At 46.6% G+C, this 16,982-nt stretch overlaps 1 long non-coding RNA gene across 2 annotated transcripts in view; it reads right to left on the reverse strand.

The window, feature by feature from the left end:
- The window catches only part of LOC138302153 (uncharacterized), a 45,959-nt gene extending 38,460 nt beyond the window's left edge, over window positions 1-7,499 (reverse strand). Inside the window, exon 1 of one of the 2 annotated variants that reach the window (XR_011205309.1) lies at window positions 7,244-7,499. This is a non-coding gene — a long non-coding RNA (uncharacterized lncRNA). The remainder of the gene's footprint in view (window positions 1-7,243) is intronic. The other variant, XR_011205310.1, reaches the window with a different exon arrangement.
- Between the last annotated feature and the right edge of the window lie 9,483 nt (window positions 7,500-16,982).

The following is a 16,982-nucleotide window of genomic DNA, read 5'->3' on the forward strand; positions in this document are numbered from 1 at the left end:
ATTGTGAGTTCAGAAACCCCACACCTGACAAACATATCTCTTCCAGATTGGGAATTACACTTATAAGATGTAATCAGGTAATCACAATGTTATCCTATGGGAGATATAGGCCTTTTAGTACTGAAAAACGAATTTAGGAGTTTTTCACTGCTGATTAAATACATGACACCCTGCCCTGTGGATCATATAGGGCCTACCCTAGGGGTGACCTGTGAGTATGAGTATGAAAAAGTGAGTTTTGGGCTTGGCAAGAGATTCAACTTGCCAGGTCGACATGGCAGTTTAAACTGCTCAGGCAGGCTCTGCAATGGCAGGTCTGGGACATAGTTAAGGGGCTACTTACGTGGGTGACACAATTAGCACTGTAGACCCACTAGTAGCATTTAAATTACAGGCCCTGGGCACATGTAGTGCACTTTACTAGGGACCTATAAGTAAATTAAATATGCCAATTGGGTATAAGACTATTATTACCATGTATTAGGGGAGACAGCAGAAGCACTGGCTGGCAGTGGTAACATGCACACAGTACTAAAGCCAGCAAAAATGAGGTCAGAAATAGAGGAAGGCAGGCAAAAGTTGGGGGAAAGACCACCCTGAGGCTGTCAGGTCTAACAGCTATCCCTTCATTGTCTCTATGGACCACAAACTGAGATCCCACTGTTCAAGGGATCAGTGTCAAAAACACCCCAACAGATCGAAAAATAGATCTTTCAGCTACAGGAATTCAACTTCACCATAGCATACAGGGCAGGCAACCAGAATCTAGCAGACTTCCTGTGATGACATGTATGGTCAACCATGCTGATAGGAACTAGGGAAGTGTAGAACACTGAGGATTACACTCACTTAATGGTGGAGAGGTCCAAGCCCTTACCCATGTTCCTGTCAAATGTCTTGGCAGCCACCAAACAACAAGATATCAAAGCAGCAAAGGCCAGTGACTGGAAAGCAGTACCAACCCACTCAGCCTGAAGGACTAAACAAGCCAAACTGACACTACAATCCCTGTACCTCATGAGGCAAGAGCTGTCCGTAACTGCTGATGGCTGTCTGATGCGAGGGCCATGATAGGTTCTACCCAGTAGCCTACAGCAACAGAGAGTTCAATTAGCTGATGAGACGCAATGGTGAAGACAAAGCGCTGACTCCAAAGAAAAGTCTGGTTTCCAGGACTGGATCAGAGCATGAAAATGGCGGTAAGAGACTGCACTGCCTGCTAAGTGAGCAATCCCTCAGAACCACACACCCCTATCATCACGGAAGAAGGCCCAATGACCCCATGGTAGCACACCAGTGCCGACTTTGGGAGGCTCCCTGATGAATTGCACATGCTCATCCTATAGATGCCTACTCTCTTTAACCAGAAGTGAAAATAATGGCCTCCACCTCGGCATCGGAGGTGATACTGAAAATGGAAAAGGTCATGGATACTTAAAGGCTGATGGGAGAACTCAGCAGAGACAATGTTCCCCCCATTCAACAATTGAGAATGGGCTGAATATCTTCAGTCCTGCAACAACAAGCACAGGTGGATTACCGCATGATGCCCCCCAGGCCAACGGAGAGGTGGAAAGGTTCGTACCAACTGTGACCAAAGTCATTAGGATACCGTCAGCTAAAGGCAAAAACTTGAAAGGTGCAATCTACTCATTTCTGTGGGAGTACTGTGTGACTTTGCACTTCACCACAGGGATAGCCCCTAGCAGACAGTGCCTTGGAAGAACGATCAATTACACAATCGCCCATCACCCTGTGTGGACCAAGCACCCAGACGCCCCTAATCAGGTAAGCAACAACTAATATGCCTTAAGGAGATGTGCAGAACAGCACCACGTCCAACCACAAGACTTTGTGCTAGTGCGAGATCGACTTCAGGGGGAAATTTAGGCCTGCCTTTTGAAATATCCTTTTGGATCATCATGGCTGCGAAAGAGACCATGATCACTGCCAACCCTGGAGATGAAACTGCCACCTGAAACATCTCACATTTTAGGAAAGTGATGTGACTCCAGGATGTGGTCTGCTTGAACCTTCGCATGGGGGGACAGCCTGGAAGATGAGGTAGACTCACTTACTGAGGTAACTACCGCAGAACAGGGCAATGCAAATAGCACAAACTAACCTGTCAGGGTTTACTTTACTCTCTCACCCCAGGGACAAAGCAGTTTGTCAAAATCACTCCCAAGTGACAGCATCTCATCCCTGTGTCTGACCCAACGAGGAGGTGCTGAGCAATATCTCCTCAGGGCCAATCAGAACAACTCAAGGATTTTGTGTCAGACTATTAACTACCACCTTCATCTTGTCTCTGCAAACTGAATAGTCATTTTGTTATGTTGTGAAGTTCTTGGGTTGAAAAATGTCTGAGTTTATTTTACTACTGAATAATGGAGGGATGTTCTGTTGGTGGCTTTAAGGACCCACCCATCTGGTTGATGAAAAGTTGGGGGAAATGTGCTTGAAGCAGTCATATCTCTGTGTATGCCTTGGGATGTCCAGACGGTAGTAGAGTCTGGTGTCCTGACAAGCAGGAGTTAATAAAAAGGTTGTCAGTGTGTTAGGCAAGGTCTGTTAAAGAACATAACTAAACGTGCCTGTGTTGTAGCAGCCTGATGTTAAGCACACTAGAACCCTTGTGGTTCTGGGTGGACTCTGAACAAGAGGTATGTAATGGTTGGAGAGGTGTTACGGTGTGGTTAACAGAAAGTATGATGTAATGCACAGTATGTCCGTGTATGCTGAGGAATAAAGTAATGTTTGATCGCAGCTCCCATGTGGCATACTTCATATGTATGTTACAGAGCTGGGCAAGACGCTACAGCTGGTGACAAATAGGGGATATGTTCCCAAGGAGACAAGACTGCTCTCCCTGAGAGTTTGCAATGATACGGCAAACTGCTTGTGCATGCCATGTGTGCTGAGAATCAATAGAGTGGTCTATGACTGACCTTTGTGGATCAAAGCACTGCTCCAGCCCATATACATCTGAGGAAGAGATAGAAGGCCCTGCAAAGGAGCATATTTAACATGCTTGCCAAGCTGCTGAGGAGGTGGTTGATAAGGTGCCTTGCTGTGCAAGTACAGAACGATTATTCAGACGAAGCAAAAAATAACAATTGCAACAATAAGGAACGAAAGACAGGAAATTTAATCACCATAAAGGATGATTGAAGCACATGGCTGCACACATTCCCCCTCGACCTATTCTTGCAGACGTTGGTGGTGCCACCCTGCACAGTATGTCAGTGTATGCTGAGGAATAAGGTAATGTTTGATCGCAGCTCCCATGTGGCATACTTCATATTTATGTTCCAGGGCTGGGCAAGACGCTACAGCTGGCGACAAATAGGGGATATGTGCCGAAGAAGACAAGACTGCTCTCCCTGAGAGTTTGCAATGATACGGCAAACTGCTTGTGCATGCCATGTGTGCTCAGAATCAATAAAGATTGGTCTGTGACTGACACATGTGGATCAAAGCCCTGCTCCAGCCCATATACATCTGAGGAAGAGATAGAAGGCCCTGCAAAGGAGCATATTTAAAATGCTTGCCAAGCTGCTGACGAGGTGGTTGATAAGGTGCCTTGCTGTGCAAGTACAGAACAATTATTCAGACAAAGCAAAAAATAACAATTGCAACAGTAAGGAACGAAAGACAGGAAATTTACTCCCCATCAAGGATGATTGAAGCACATGGCTGCACACATTCCCCCTCGACCTATTCTTGCAGATGTTGGTGGTGCCACTCTGCATGGTGAAAGCTGTATGAACAGCACGTGCTCTCAATGGCAGCAGAAGGGAGCATGAAATATAATGCAACTGTGTCCTGAAGCAACCTCATCTTACGACAATTCCGAATGCCGAATGTCGACTATGAAAGGTTTGGCTTCAACCAAGTGCGACAACAGGTTAAACCAATGGATAAGTTTGTTGAAAGATTTGATGCACTCATTAAAAATTGAAAGTTCTGTGACTTCATTGACGAAACCATGTGCCTCAGAATCCTTGATGGCTGCCTTTCAGATTTGTTTAGAAGGTGCATGCTAAGAGAAACACACAAGCTAGAGAAAATTCTGAAGGCAGTGAGAGCAGAAGAATGAGCAGATCGACAAGCTTCTGACATGGAAGCAGGAATGGCACACCATAAATTGGCACTGATAGTGGAAATCAAGCATAAACAAGATGCATGTAGGTTGACGTCTTCAAAGAAAACAAAACTATGCATCCGATGTGGATTTTCATTTCCCTAATGGAAGTAAATGTCCAGCCATAGGACAGATTTGCAAAGGTTGTGGAAGAGAGAACCATTTCATAACTGTGCGCCAACCCTAAGAAAACTCATGTGCAGTACAACAGCAAAAGAAAATGGCCATAAGAACGTTCCAGAAGCATTTGCGCCATGTCCCTAAAACCGAAAAGCAACATCAGCTATGACAAGTAGAAAAACAGGTAAGATTAATTATCGTCAAGCTCATCGTACAAAGATTTCTCAACATCACTATTGAGTACTAGCGGAGACAATGGATGTGCCCTGATAATACCTGCCAAAAAACAGTATGCACATGTGAGGTTGGCTACCTCTAAAAAGGATCACAGTTCAAAGAAAGCTCACCACACGGAGCAACAATTATTTGAACACTGTCTCAAAATCAAGGTGAAAGTGAACAAACATCCAATAACTTTCTTCATACACAGTGGTATGTCTATTAACATCATGCCAGTAGAAAAGTTTAACATCCAGTCTGTCAGTACCTCGCCTCACTCAATCAGGCACGAAAGGTTATATCTGGGCTGCTTCTGGGCCATTGCAAAGCCTGGGTTAGTTCCTAGCAACAATGTGATACAAAAAGACATCAGTGTGAGCCACCACCCTTCATGTTGTACAAGGGACTTTGTCGAGTCACTGTTTACTCAGTTTTGCCACTGCTGCTCACATGGAGGTGATATCCCTGAACTACAACCTTTATGCTCAGTTTGAGATCACAAGCTGATTTCTGTCTTAGTTCCGTGGCCTGGAATTATGAAAGTACAGCTTCAAATAAATGAAGACATTCGCTCAGTTTCTCAGTGACACAGCAGAGTTTTTTTTCATTAACAAGAAGGTGTAGAAAAAGAATTGGAAGCCCTCTTAAAACATGATGCTCCACAGGCCTCACACTGTTGGTTTCAGCAATAGTAGTAATACCAAAAAAGGACTGTAGTGGAGCAGTGTGCATTTGCATTGATATGAGCCAGGCAAACAAAACCATTGAGGGAGAGCCGTCCTGGTCCACACATAGCAGACATGATCAAGCAATTGAACGTAGCCACAGTGTTTTCCGGCACCGACCTGAATAAAGGGTACCATCAAGTCGAGTTCAATGAGACCTGCATGTACATTACTACCTTTTCAACTCATGTTTGTTTGTTAAAATATAAGACCTGAGGCCCTCCTTATGAACTTGGGGGCAATCTCTGCCGACCGCCGTGACGACGGTGAACAGAAGACCGCCAGTGGCAGAAGACTGGACACCACCGAATTATGATGGCAAAAAGACAAACCTCCAAAAATCCTTCAACCTCCACCCACCGCAAGGGCCTACGACGGCAGAAAGGCAGTACACCCCACCCCGCCACCGCCATGCCGTCAAATCCTCCGCCCACCAAATAATGATGCACAAATCAGCGTGGCAGATAGTGGATGCGGAACGGCCGTTGGCGGTATGGACCTCCACGGCCAGCAATGGGACCCAACAACAACAAATGCACCCATGGGCAACTTTGAAACCCACGCACCTGAAACACATCCACACCACTATAAAACACTCACATACACACCCAACAATCCTTTGTATCGCCAATAGCACAACAGATATTGACAACACAAAACGCATACACTGAATACAACATAACAAAATTCACCTGCATAAATACACCACCAAAACGCACACAAACCCCAAGCACCCTCATAGGCCACACACATAACCACACAACAGCACCCTCACCAATACACCCACAACACAACACCCACAACACACACCATGGCACCCCCTAAACACCCCCGCTTCATAAATAAGGAGCTAAGGACCATAGTGGACAAAATACTCAAGGTCGAGCCACAGCTATTCGGGGCACAGGTCCAGCATACACCCATCACCAGGAAGATGGAGCTATGGCAGACGATTGTCAACAAGGTCAACACAGTGGGAAACCATCCACGCACAAGGGAGGACCTCCGGAAGAGATGGAACGAACTGCGTGGGAAGGTGAGGTCAATGGAATTCAGGCCATACAGAAGACTGGTGTAGGACCTCCACCTACACCCCCGACTACACCGACTGGGAGGAGAAGGTACTGGCTATCCTGCACCCGGAGGGCCTCACTGGACTCACTGGAGGACTGGACTCGGGTAAGTCAACTACAATTACTTAACAGTCACCCCAGATCCTGGCCACCTTCTAGCAAAATTAGAGGCTGCAGATAGCACACCACCAGGAGGCCACGGGGCAATGGAAATAGCTCAATGCTACCATTGCAGGGGTGCTACAGCACCAGTACCACAGCCAGTCTGAGACCTCCACCCACCTGCAAGCCCCTACCACTAGTGAGGACACTGCCCTGCCATCTACATCTGCAGCAGCTACTGGACTGATGGCACTGCCAGAGGATACACAAGAGACCAGCACCCGTACCCATGCATTCCAGCTCTAGTCACTCAAATTTGCCCTCAGACCCAGAGATGCCACTGGAACACCAGCCAAGACCAAGACCACCGCTAAGAAGTGACTATGCCCTGAACTGTCTCCCTTGTGTGCCACTGTGCTACCTTGTTGACCGGCCACTACCAACACACCATCTACCAATGGACACATGGACCAAAACCCAGTGCCACCAACAGCTGAGCACATGCACCAGAATATGGATATGCACCATGAGCCCACTCCCTATCAATTTACAACGATATACCAAATTTGTGTCACTTAAAAAAACACATATGCACTCAAATCATATGTCCCTAGTCATTATGAGTTAAAAATTGTGAGTGTGTATGCATCAATTTCTTATTCATACCTTTATTTCAGGAGGGGATCCCATGCACTGTAGTGTCTGAAGTAAGTCACAATGTACACAATATTGGGTTCCCTGGCACTTGCCACTTCAGTACTCAGTTAACATTGTCAATGACTATACACACCACATTACCAATTACATGAGTCAGACTGAAACTATGCAGTGAAGACAACAGCATTATTGAAAAATACCTTAGGGTAACTGGAAGTATAGGTGGATCAGCTGGGTCCTGGAGCTAAGATTTTCCCCCTCTTCTTCCTCATCATCACTCTCATCCCCTCTCTGAGGTTGCTGGATTGGTTGGACAGCACCCTTCTCTTCTAGAAGGGTGATAACTTTACTCACAGCCAAGTTGTGCAGTGTAATATCATTGTGAGGGCGCGTGAAGGGAGCTCGAGCGTTGCTCGAGTTCCGAACGCGCTCGTGGAGCGGAAAGACAGTTTAGGAAGGGAGGAGCGGTTAATGAGGGTGACGGTACCGCTTGAGTAGGTCGATTAAACCACGCTTCAACAAAAGTAAACCTGGTTTAATGTGAGGAGAAAGAGGCGTGGCGTATTATCTTTCTTGAGAACTGCTGTGTATTTCTTAAAGGGGAGTGTTTAAAAGGTGAAGTCACTCCTGGAACTACCAGTTTCTGCCTGTGATCTTAAAGGAAAAGTCACCAGTTACCACTTACCAAGAATTTAAGGGGAAAGCCACCCTAGAAGTTGGTAATTCTTGCAATTAGCTGCTGGTTTCCTTAAAATTTTGAAAGAAGTCATCTCTAAAACTGTTATTGCTGGCGGTGAGCGTTTCTGTATATATATATATTTTTTTATGTGACTTGATTTTAACGGTGTGCAGTGATAGACATTCTTCGTGTGTTGGAGTCATCAACGTGGATAAGCGTGAAACACTTCACAGCATTGCGAAGATCTTCGTTGCATGGGATTTGTATATTGCTTCTGAACCTTTGTTTTTTTAAGTGTGGGCTCATCTATTTTTGTGAGCAATGGATCATGTCTCAATTACTGCACCACCTTGTTTTCTTATACATCCAGGTATGCCAGCGATCCAGTGGGAGGACTGGATAGACATGTTTGACAACTATTTGTTGGCGTTGGACAGTGAAGAGTTTTCTCCTGCACGTAAAAAAGCGATTTTATTGAACTGTCTTGGATCAGAAGCGCAAAGGTTGTTCAAATTTATGCCAGTGGCTACAGACAATGGGGCACGTATTTCAGATGAGTTTAGGGAAGCTAGATTAAGATTGAGCAATAGGTTTGCTAAAGAAACCAATGTGGTTTTAGCAAGGTACAAGTTTTATACCCAACCACAGAGGGTGGGGAGTCTATTGAAGAATTTGTATCCAGATTAAGGGAATTGTCAGTTAAATGTCAATTTGGGGAGATGTGCGACGAGATGATTAGGGATCAATTAATGGTTCAATGTAAGAGCAGAAAGATTCAAGAAAGGCTGTGGGCTGCTACAAATCCTTCTTTGAAAGATGCTGTTGACATGGCAAAAGTTGTGGAAGAGTCAGAACTTTGCATGAAAGAGATGGGAAGATATGGCAATGGGAGTAGGGAGCAACAAGTCTTCCAGGAGGTTGTGGGAGACGTGGGAAACAAAAGCAACAGTGTGGCTTTGGTAGAGAAGAAAACACAGGATCTTCTGAAAACCCAGAAAATGAATGCAAACAAGAAGAAGTGTAACAGATGTGGGAGTAGTTTACACAGTAGTGATTTTAAGGGGTTGTGACGGAATGGCCGTCGACAACGGGTCCACAGTGCTGGCCGCATCCGTAGCAACATACCCCCGGGGCACCAGAGAGAGCCTAGGGGGTATGACGTCTGACGCAGGAGGCGTCGGGACGTTTAAAAACAGAGAAGACGGACAGAAAGAAAACGCGAGAGAAGGGACGGAGAGAGACGCGCCGCGGAGACAAACCCAGGCCTCCTCAGGTACGTGTGTACCATAACTGGGGCGTTCTGACAGAGTGGCTGTCAGGAATAAGGGGCGGTTGGGGGAATAAAGGGAGGAAACCGGGGAGGTCCTGCAGAGCAGGGGAGACCCTCTAATAGAAGGGAAACCTAACCTCGAACTCCCTAACCCACATATAGGAGCGCTGCTACAAGAAACTATCATGAGAAAGGGAAAGTCCTGGGATCACACCAAAAGAGCTAAGGGCACAAACAATTAAAGATTATCCCGTCACAACCACCACCCCTTCTACCTATCCCCGCACTACCCTACTAACCCTATAGAGACTTTTTTCCCTGTACGCCCCACTTACCTGCTTTTGTTCTTCTTTTTCGTTTCTGGGAAACCTGGGCGGCTGGAACAAGGGGAAGACCGGACCCCTCTCAAGGTTGGACCAAACCACATCGGGATCACCGCAAGAGCCCTGCAAGGAAAGAAAGGGGTCTTGAGTGAATGTAACCAGACAAATCTTGTGAAAAGAACAAGAGATTAAAACACTCCGCAGTAATTAGAAATTAAATAAATCTGTTATCCCCCTCAAATCCTGCGCCTGTCGCATTATTCCAATATCTCTCTTGTGTGATAACGAACCCATCACAGGGGTGTTTTGCAGTGGGGAAGGAATGTAGAAAGTGTGGGCGCAAAGGTCGTTATGTGCGTATGTGTGTTGAGTGGTCAAAGTCAAAAGGAGTGGCGGTGTGTGAGGAGAGAGAGATTGAGGTGGTAGACCGCATTCTTAGCCTAGGCGAGGTTGATAAAGGTTACTGCGGTAAGAGGGAAAGTAGGCCCAAAGCATGGTTCACTGTGGGAAAGGTGAGTGTTGAGCTGATGGTGGATACTGGATCTAAGTATACAATAATTCCCAAAGACATCTTCATGAAGAATTGGCCTCAGATTGAATTGAAGTCTAAAGACATATGTCCTGGGGGCTACCAAGGGGAGGAAATTGAGATATTTGGTTTCTTTCCAACTGCCATAGGTTTCAAATCAAGAGAAACCTTCGGCAAAGTGTATGTGGCCGAGTCCGGGCCACCAATTTTGGGTTGGATGCATCAATACGACTTGAATATAATTGTGAATCCCAGAGGTAAGGAACAAATCTTGTTAGTGGATGACGGAGATGTGAATGCGATCCTGGAGGAAGTGAGGGAGGTGTTTCGAGAGGAGTTGGGAGAGTTAAAAGGTTATGTTCACAAGATACGTATGAAGCAAGGAACAGTTGCGGTGAAACACAAAGTGAGGAAAGTACCTATTGTTGTTAGAGAAGAGGTGAGCAAGATGTTGAAGGATATGTTGAAAGAGGGAGTGATTGAACCGGTTGAATCTCCAGAATGGACTTCTCCAGTAGTCATTATGAGGAAATCAAATGGACAATTGAGATTTTGTGTGGATCTCCGCAGTGTCAATCAAAACATAGTAACAGACAACTTTCCCCTACCGAACATCAATGAACTCATTATGTTGCTTAATGGAGAAGTTTTTTTTTCCAAATTAGATCTCAAAAGTGCCTATCATCAGATACGACTACACCACAATTCACGTGATGTTACATCATTTATCACCATGGATGGTACTTTCCGTTTTGTTAGAATGCCCTTTGGGTTATCATCGGCTGGAAGTGTTTTTCAGCGTATTATGACAAATGTTTTTGAGGGTTTCAGTAATGTTTTATTCTTCCAGGATGACATTTTAGTTTTTGCGTCAACAATTGAGGAACAGAACCAAATTTTGAGGAAGGTATTGAAGAAACTTTTGGAGGTGGGTCTAACGTTAAGAAAAGAGAAGTGTGTTTTCTTGACCAAAGAGATTGAATATTTGGGACACACCATTTCGGGCGGAGGAGTTAAACCGAAGAAAGATTTGTTGGAGGCAATCAAACTCTCTCCGTCACCAAAGAACAAGGATGAGTTGAGATCCTTTATGGGTCTCATTGAATATTACTCCAAATTTGTTCAGAATTTCGCTGACAAAACGGAGGGGTTGAAAATATTGTTGTGCATAGGTTGTAATTTTGTGTGGTCAAAAGTGCAGCAAGAATGTTTTGATAATATAAAGCAAGAGGTGTGTGCTGCAAAGATTTTAGTACCCTTTGAAACTTCTTTTCCCACTATACTGACTGTGGAGGCCAGTGTGTCTGGTGTAGGTGCTGTTCTGTCTCAAGTTCACTGCGGTGAAGAGAGGACGGTAGCGTTTGCTTCACGCTCTCTCACTGAGAGTGAGAGGAACTACTCAGTGATTGAGCGGGAGGCTTTAGCAGCTGCATGGGCTGTAGAGTATTTTAGAACATTCTTGTGGGGTATCTCTTTTAAGTTAAGAACTAATCACAAGCCTTTAGTCAAGGTCTTATCAGCAGGTGGTGCGGGTAAGGGTTCTGCGAGGTTGGCCAGATTGGCAGCTCGCTTGCAGGAGTATGTATACAATGTGGAATACATTCAGGGATGGAGGAACATACAAGCTGATGATCTCTCACGCATGGCTGTGGATTGGAAGTTGGTTGATGGGGAGGCACAATTATTGAAGGGAGAAGAAGGAGCAGTGGCATTGATGTAGGACTTGATACAACATGGAGTGGCGGCTTTCTCTAAAGGAGAGTGCTTACAAGGTTTGAGGGATGACTCGGTACTGCAGTGCGTGAGTAAAATGATTGTTGAGGGAGGAAGAAGAGAGAGTGCTGTGGCAGTGTCTGTAAGGCCATACATCAAGGTTCTGGATGAGTTGTCGTTGGGGGACGGAGGTGTAATAATGAGGGGTGACAGATTTGTACCTCCGGAAAAATTACGAAGGAAAATCATACATTTGGCACATGAAGGGCATTTGGGACAAACACTGACTCAAAGAAGAGTTAAGGAAAACTTTTGGTGGCCAGGGGTCGATTTGCAAACTGCTCAATGGGTGGAAGAGTGTGTTCAGTGTAAGGAAAGTGAGAAAAGGTTAAAGCTGGGAAAAAAATCTTGGATGGGACATATTGAGGATCCAGGGGAAGTATGGCACACTATTTGTATGGACTTTGTTGGGCCACGATAAAAAATGTGCTTTAGTCCTGGTGGACGTGTTTTCTAAGTGGTTGGAGGTTGAGTTTATGAGGGAAGTGTTGACAAAAAGTACTATTTCGGTATTAAAGGTTTTGTTTCAAAGGGAAGGGTGTCCCCATACACTCATTACTGACAATGGTACACAGTTGATCTCCCTGGAGATGAAAGAGTTTCTGTTAACCCATGGTATCACCCATAGGCGTACTGCACTCTACAATCCCCAAGCCAATGGTATTGTGGAACGTATGAATCGTATGGTCAAGGGTACAATTCAGTTGGCTGTGCAGGGGAACCAAGACGTTAGTTCTGTTGTGCAAGAGGCGATATGGGCTCATCGCACCACGCAGTTGAGAGATAAGGGTAGAACACCATTTGAGTTCATGAGAGGGCGTAAGGCCAGATCAAAGTTAGTGCCTGGTTGGTTGGAGGGCGATCAAATCAAACCAGGGAATCAAGTGGAGATGTTACAGACAGGCGGTTGCTCTGGTATAAGAGTTGGTGATTGGGTGAAAGTCAAGGATGGACGTGTGGGTGCAGGTTGGACTAAGTTTCGTGGTCCTTTTGAGGTTAAACATGTAGGAAATTTCAATGTGGTTTTGGCGAATGGAACTAAATGGAACAAAAGGAGAGTGGCCTTATATGAGAGAGGTGGTGGATGTGCAGGAAATATAATCATTACTAATGGAGATGGAGGTTGCAGTGGGTTTATGCTATCTGAGGGAGGTGTTGAGAGACCGGATGCACCATATGCTGACACATCGCATGAGCATGAGAATAGCATGGAGGTTTTGGAGGGACAAACTAGTGTGGAGAATGAAGAAAATAAGACAGAATTCAAGAAGGGAAGCGGTAGAGTGAGAAGACCTCCTGCTTATCTGAATGACTATGTGAGAGATGGCGGGAAACAGAATTGAAAACTTTTGATTTTAATATTGCTTAAAATGTAATTCTCTCGTGAGTTATGCTTAATTCTTATGTTTGAAAAAAACAAAACAAAAAAACAATGAAACATTGCTTGCAATGTTTTCCTCTTAGCTTTTGTCAAGCTATTGATTAATTTTTATGTTTCTTGTTTATTCTGAACAGTTTATGATTTTGTTTATAATATGTGGTTATTATTGTTGTATTCTTGTTAAAGGGAAAAAATTGATGACGGAGGGGGATGTGTAATATCATTGTGAGGGCACGTGAAGGGAGCTCGAGCGTTGCTCGAGTTCCGAACGCGCTCGTGGAGCGGAAAGACAGTTTAGGAAGGGAGGAGCGGTTAATGAGGGTGACGGTACCGCTTGAGTAGGTCGATTAAACCACGCTTCAACAAAAGTAAACCTGGTTTAATGTGGTTTATTTACAACATTCAGCATGCAGCAGGCCACCACTATCTTACACACCTTGTCAGGGACATAGCACAGGGATCCCCCAGAGAGATGGAGGCAACAAAATCTAGCCTTCAGGAGACCTATAGTGCGCTCAATCACCCTCCTAGTACATCCATGGGCCTCATTATAATTCCTCTCTGCTTCTGTCCTGGGATTCATCAATGGTGTCAGGAACAATTGCAAGTTGGGGTAGCCAGAATCACCCTCAAAAATTGAGGTAAACAGGACCATAATGAATTCTCTGCACATACAGATTGGCTGGCTGTCACTTATGTACAGAACAATTGTCATACATACTCACCTATAAGCCATCCTCTGTCCCCTTGTAGTTGTCCCATCAAGTATGGTACACTGCTGTTTCTCAGGACAAAGGAATCATGGACTGAGCCTGGAAACCTGTCATTTACATGTGATATGTACTGGTCGGCAGTACACACCAATTGTATATTCATGGAGTGGAAGTTATTTCGATTCCTGTACACCTGTTCATTCACTCTTGGGGGTATGGGAGCTATGTGGGTTCCATCAATGGCACCTATCACATGTGGGATGTTAGCAAAGCCATAAAATCCAGACTTGATGGCAGGAAGTTTAGCCCTTTGTGGGAACTGGACATATGTCTGCAGATGTTGTACGAGTGCATCCAGGAATTTTGACAGGATGAGGCTAAACATTGGCTGTGAGACCCCTGAACCCATGCCCACTGTCACCTGAAATGATCCCGTAGCCAAAAAATGGAGTACAGATAGCACTTGCATTTCAGTAGGGATGGCATGCTGATTCCGATGAACAGGTCTCAGTACAGGATCAGGTAATGCACAGAGGTCATGGATTGTAGCACAATTGAGTCTGTAGGTGACAATGATGTGACGTTCCTCCATGGTTTCCAAATCAACCAGAGGTCTGTACACAGATGGGGCCCTCCCTCGCCACATGGGTCTGTACCTATGGGGGAGGAAAGAACACATAGGAAAGGCACACATACACCTGAAACACATGATGTTATTGTATCAATTAATGTGCGACATGTAGGTTAAACAGGCAGACGCTAAGTATTAAGTGCACCGTCAGGGAAAAGTGTGCAGAGTCAACTCTGTTGTAATGGCTTACCAGTGTAGACACATTTCCAAAGATGGGTGCATGTGAGGATCAGAAACTCATGTCAGCAAGCGACTAAGGTCGGGGACTAGGAAGCCCTGAATGGGGCCTTGAGCCAGGCTATGATAAGGTGGTGGTAGCAAGATGGCATCCTCCTGCCATCCAGGTCTGAGGGAGTGGAAGTGACATCATTCCGCTGGTGGTAGTCGTCATGGCGGAAGGCAGTGTTCACCGCCATGCACCCAGTCATTGGATTACATGGTTGTCAATGGGGAACCTGGGCCTATCATGATCACCGCTGGCGGTGACGGTGCATACCCCTGTGGAACGTATGCCATGTCGTCAGACCCTTGCCACTTCACTCCTGATTCCCGTGCAGGGCAGTATTCCACTGCGTGTGCTGCTGTGTCCTGACTCTGGTCCCTGAGATGATGCAAGTCACAGGGGAACAGGCCCCGGCCTTCACCACGGAGGAACTTGAGAAGCTGGTGGACGGGGTCCTACCCCTGTATGCTAAGTTGTATGGGCGACCAGAGGAGCAGGTGAGTTGGTAGCTGTCATCCTTGGATGTGTGTGATTGTGGCAGATGTTTGATTTGTGACTGTCCAGCGGTAGACTGTCTGGCATGTACTGTATGTGAGTTGATAATATGGCTTTCAACAAAGGCCGTTCCATAGGGAACAACATGTCATCTGTATTCGGTGCACAAATACTGACGTCTGTTTCTTTGCTCTGTGTGTCCCATGCAGGTCAGCGCCCATCAGAAGAGGGGACTGTGGCAAGCCATCGCCAAGGAAGTGCGGACCCTGGGGGTCTACAACTGGCAGGGCACCCACTGCAGGAAACGGTGGGAGGACCTGAGGCGCTTGGCCAGGAAGACCGGAGAGGCACAGCTAGGGAAGGCCTCCCAACGAGGAAGGGTGCCCTTCGGACCATGACCCCCCTAATGGCCTGCATTCTGGTGGTGGCCTTTCTGGCTTTGGATGGGTGCTTGAAGGCAGCACAGCAGCTATAGGGGAGTGAGCACCAACACTGTTGTAATACTTCTTTGATGGATGTGTTTTGGGTGCTGTGGTATGTATGCTGTCTAGTGCCAGGCACTCGGACAGGTGTGTTCCTGCAGTCCTGCCCCCTCAAAGACCCGGGTATGGTGTGAGGGCATGTTTGGGCAGTCCCAATAGGCCGCGGGGGTCCCCTTTCTGTAATCTTGGATGGCTTGTGGGCTCAATGACTGGTGAGTGCATTCGCTGGGCATGGGCACCCATGTGTGTACTCCACACAGTTTATCAGGTCTGTGTTTCCTGTGCGTAATGTAGTGTATTCTGGGGTAGTGGCCTCTAGTCACAGGCACAGTCATGACTATTGTTGTAGGTGCAGCGTGTAGGTGTGTGACCTGGATGGGAGTGTGTGTGTGAGCCAGGGATGTACATTCATCCAGGTGTTTACAGAGTTCTCCCATGTTTTGTCTCTCCACCCCTATGCTCTTGTGTCCTTTGTGTACATCAGCATCATCTGGCGAGGGAGCAGTGTCACCGGCGAGTGGGGATGCAGTGGCCCATGGTTCCAAGGAGGCAGAGTCGGCGGATGCCAAGGGGACCAGTGGGTTGGAGTGCGAGGGGAGTACCACAGGGGAGGCAACTACCACTGGCTGTAGTGACTCTGATACCTCCTTCAATGGCATCTCCCTGGTGGTGGCGGACCCTACTGGGAAGACCCATTCTATGTCATCTTCCGTAACTCCACATGCCATCTCCACCCTCCCAGCTGCTCCCCACCCAGTTGCCTGTGCCCGCTCACCCAGGAGGGTGGGCGTCTCCTTCGCCCTAGGCACCTCATCCCTGCCCCAGTCAGCCCTGCTGCCCTCACAGAGGAGGCTATTGACCTCCTGAGGACAATCTCTGTAGGGCAGACAACCATCGTGAATGCCATCCACGGGCTAGCATCCCAGATACAGCAATGCAATGCATACCTGGAAGGCATTCACGGTGCCATGGCTGGCCTACAGAGATCTTTTCAGGCTCTGGTCTCCTCTTTCCCGGCAGCCAGTGTCCCTAGTCTTTCCATCCCCCCTTCCACCACCTCTACCCCTTCCAGCACCCCACTCCCATCACCCATCCCAAGCACACGTCCAGACAACCATGCACACAGATCAACACACAAGAAGCACACATAGAAACACAAGCACAACACTTCCCACCACAGGCATGCACACACCCAACATATCAAAGCAGAGACAACAACATCCACTTCCCCCAGTGTGTCAACCTCCCCCGCCACCCTGTCTGTCACCTCACCATGCATACCCACATGCATTGCACCCTCAGTCACTACTGCTGGCCCCTTTCTTGCAGTCACCACAACATCTGACATCCAGACATGCACCCCAGACACCACACCTGCACTCACCACAACTACATTGACAGACACTTGCAGCACACTCACCAGACCGGCAGACACCCAGA

The sequence above is a fragment of the Pleurodeles waltl genome, chromosome 6, assembly GCF_031143425.1.
Source record: "Pleurodeles waltl isolate 20211129_DDA chromosome 6, aPleWal1.hap1.20221129, whole genome shotgun sequence".
Taxonomy (NCBI): Eukaryota; Metazoa; Chordata; class Amphibia; order Caudata; family Salamandridae; genus Pleurodeles; species Pleurodeles waltl.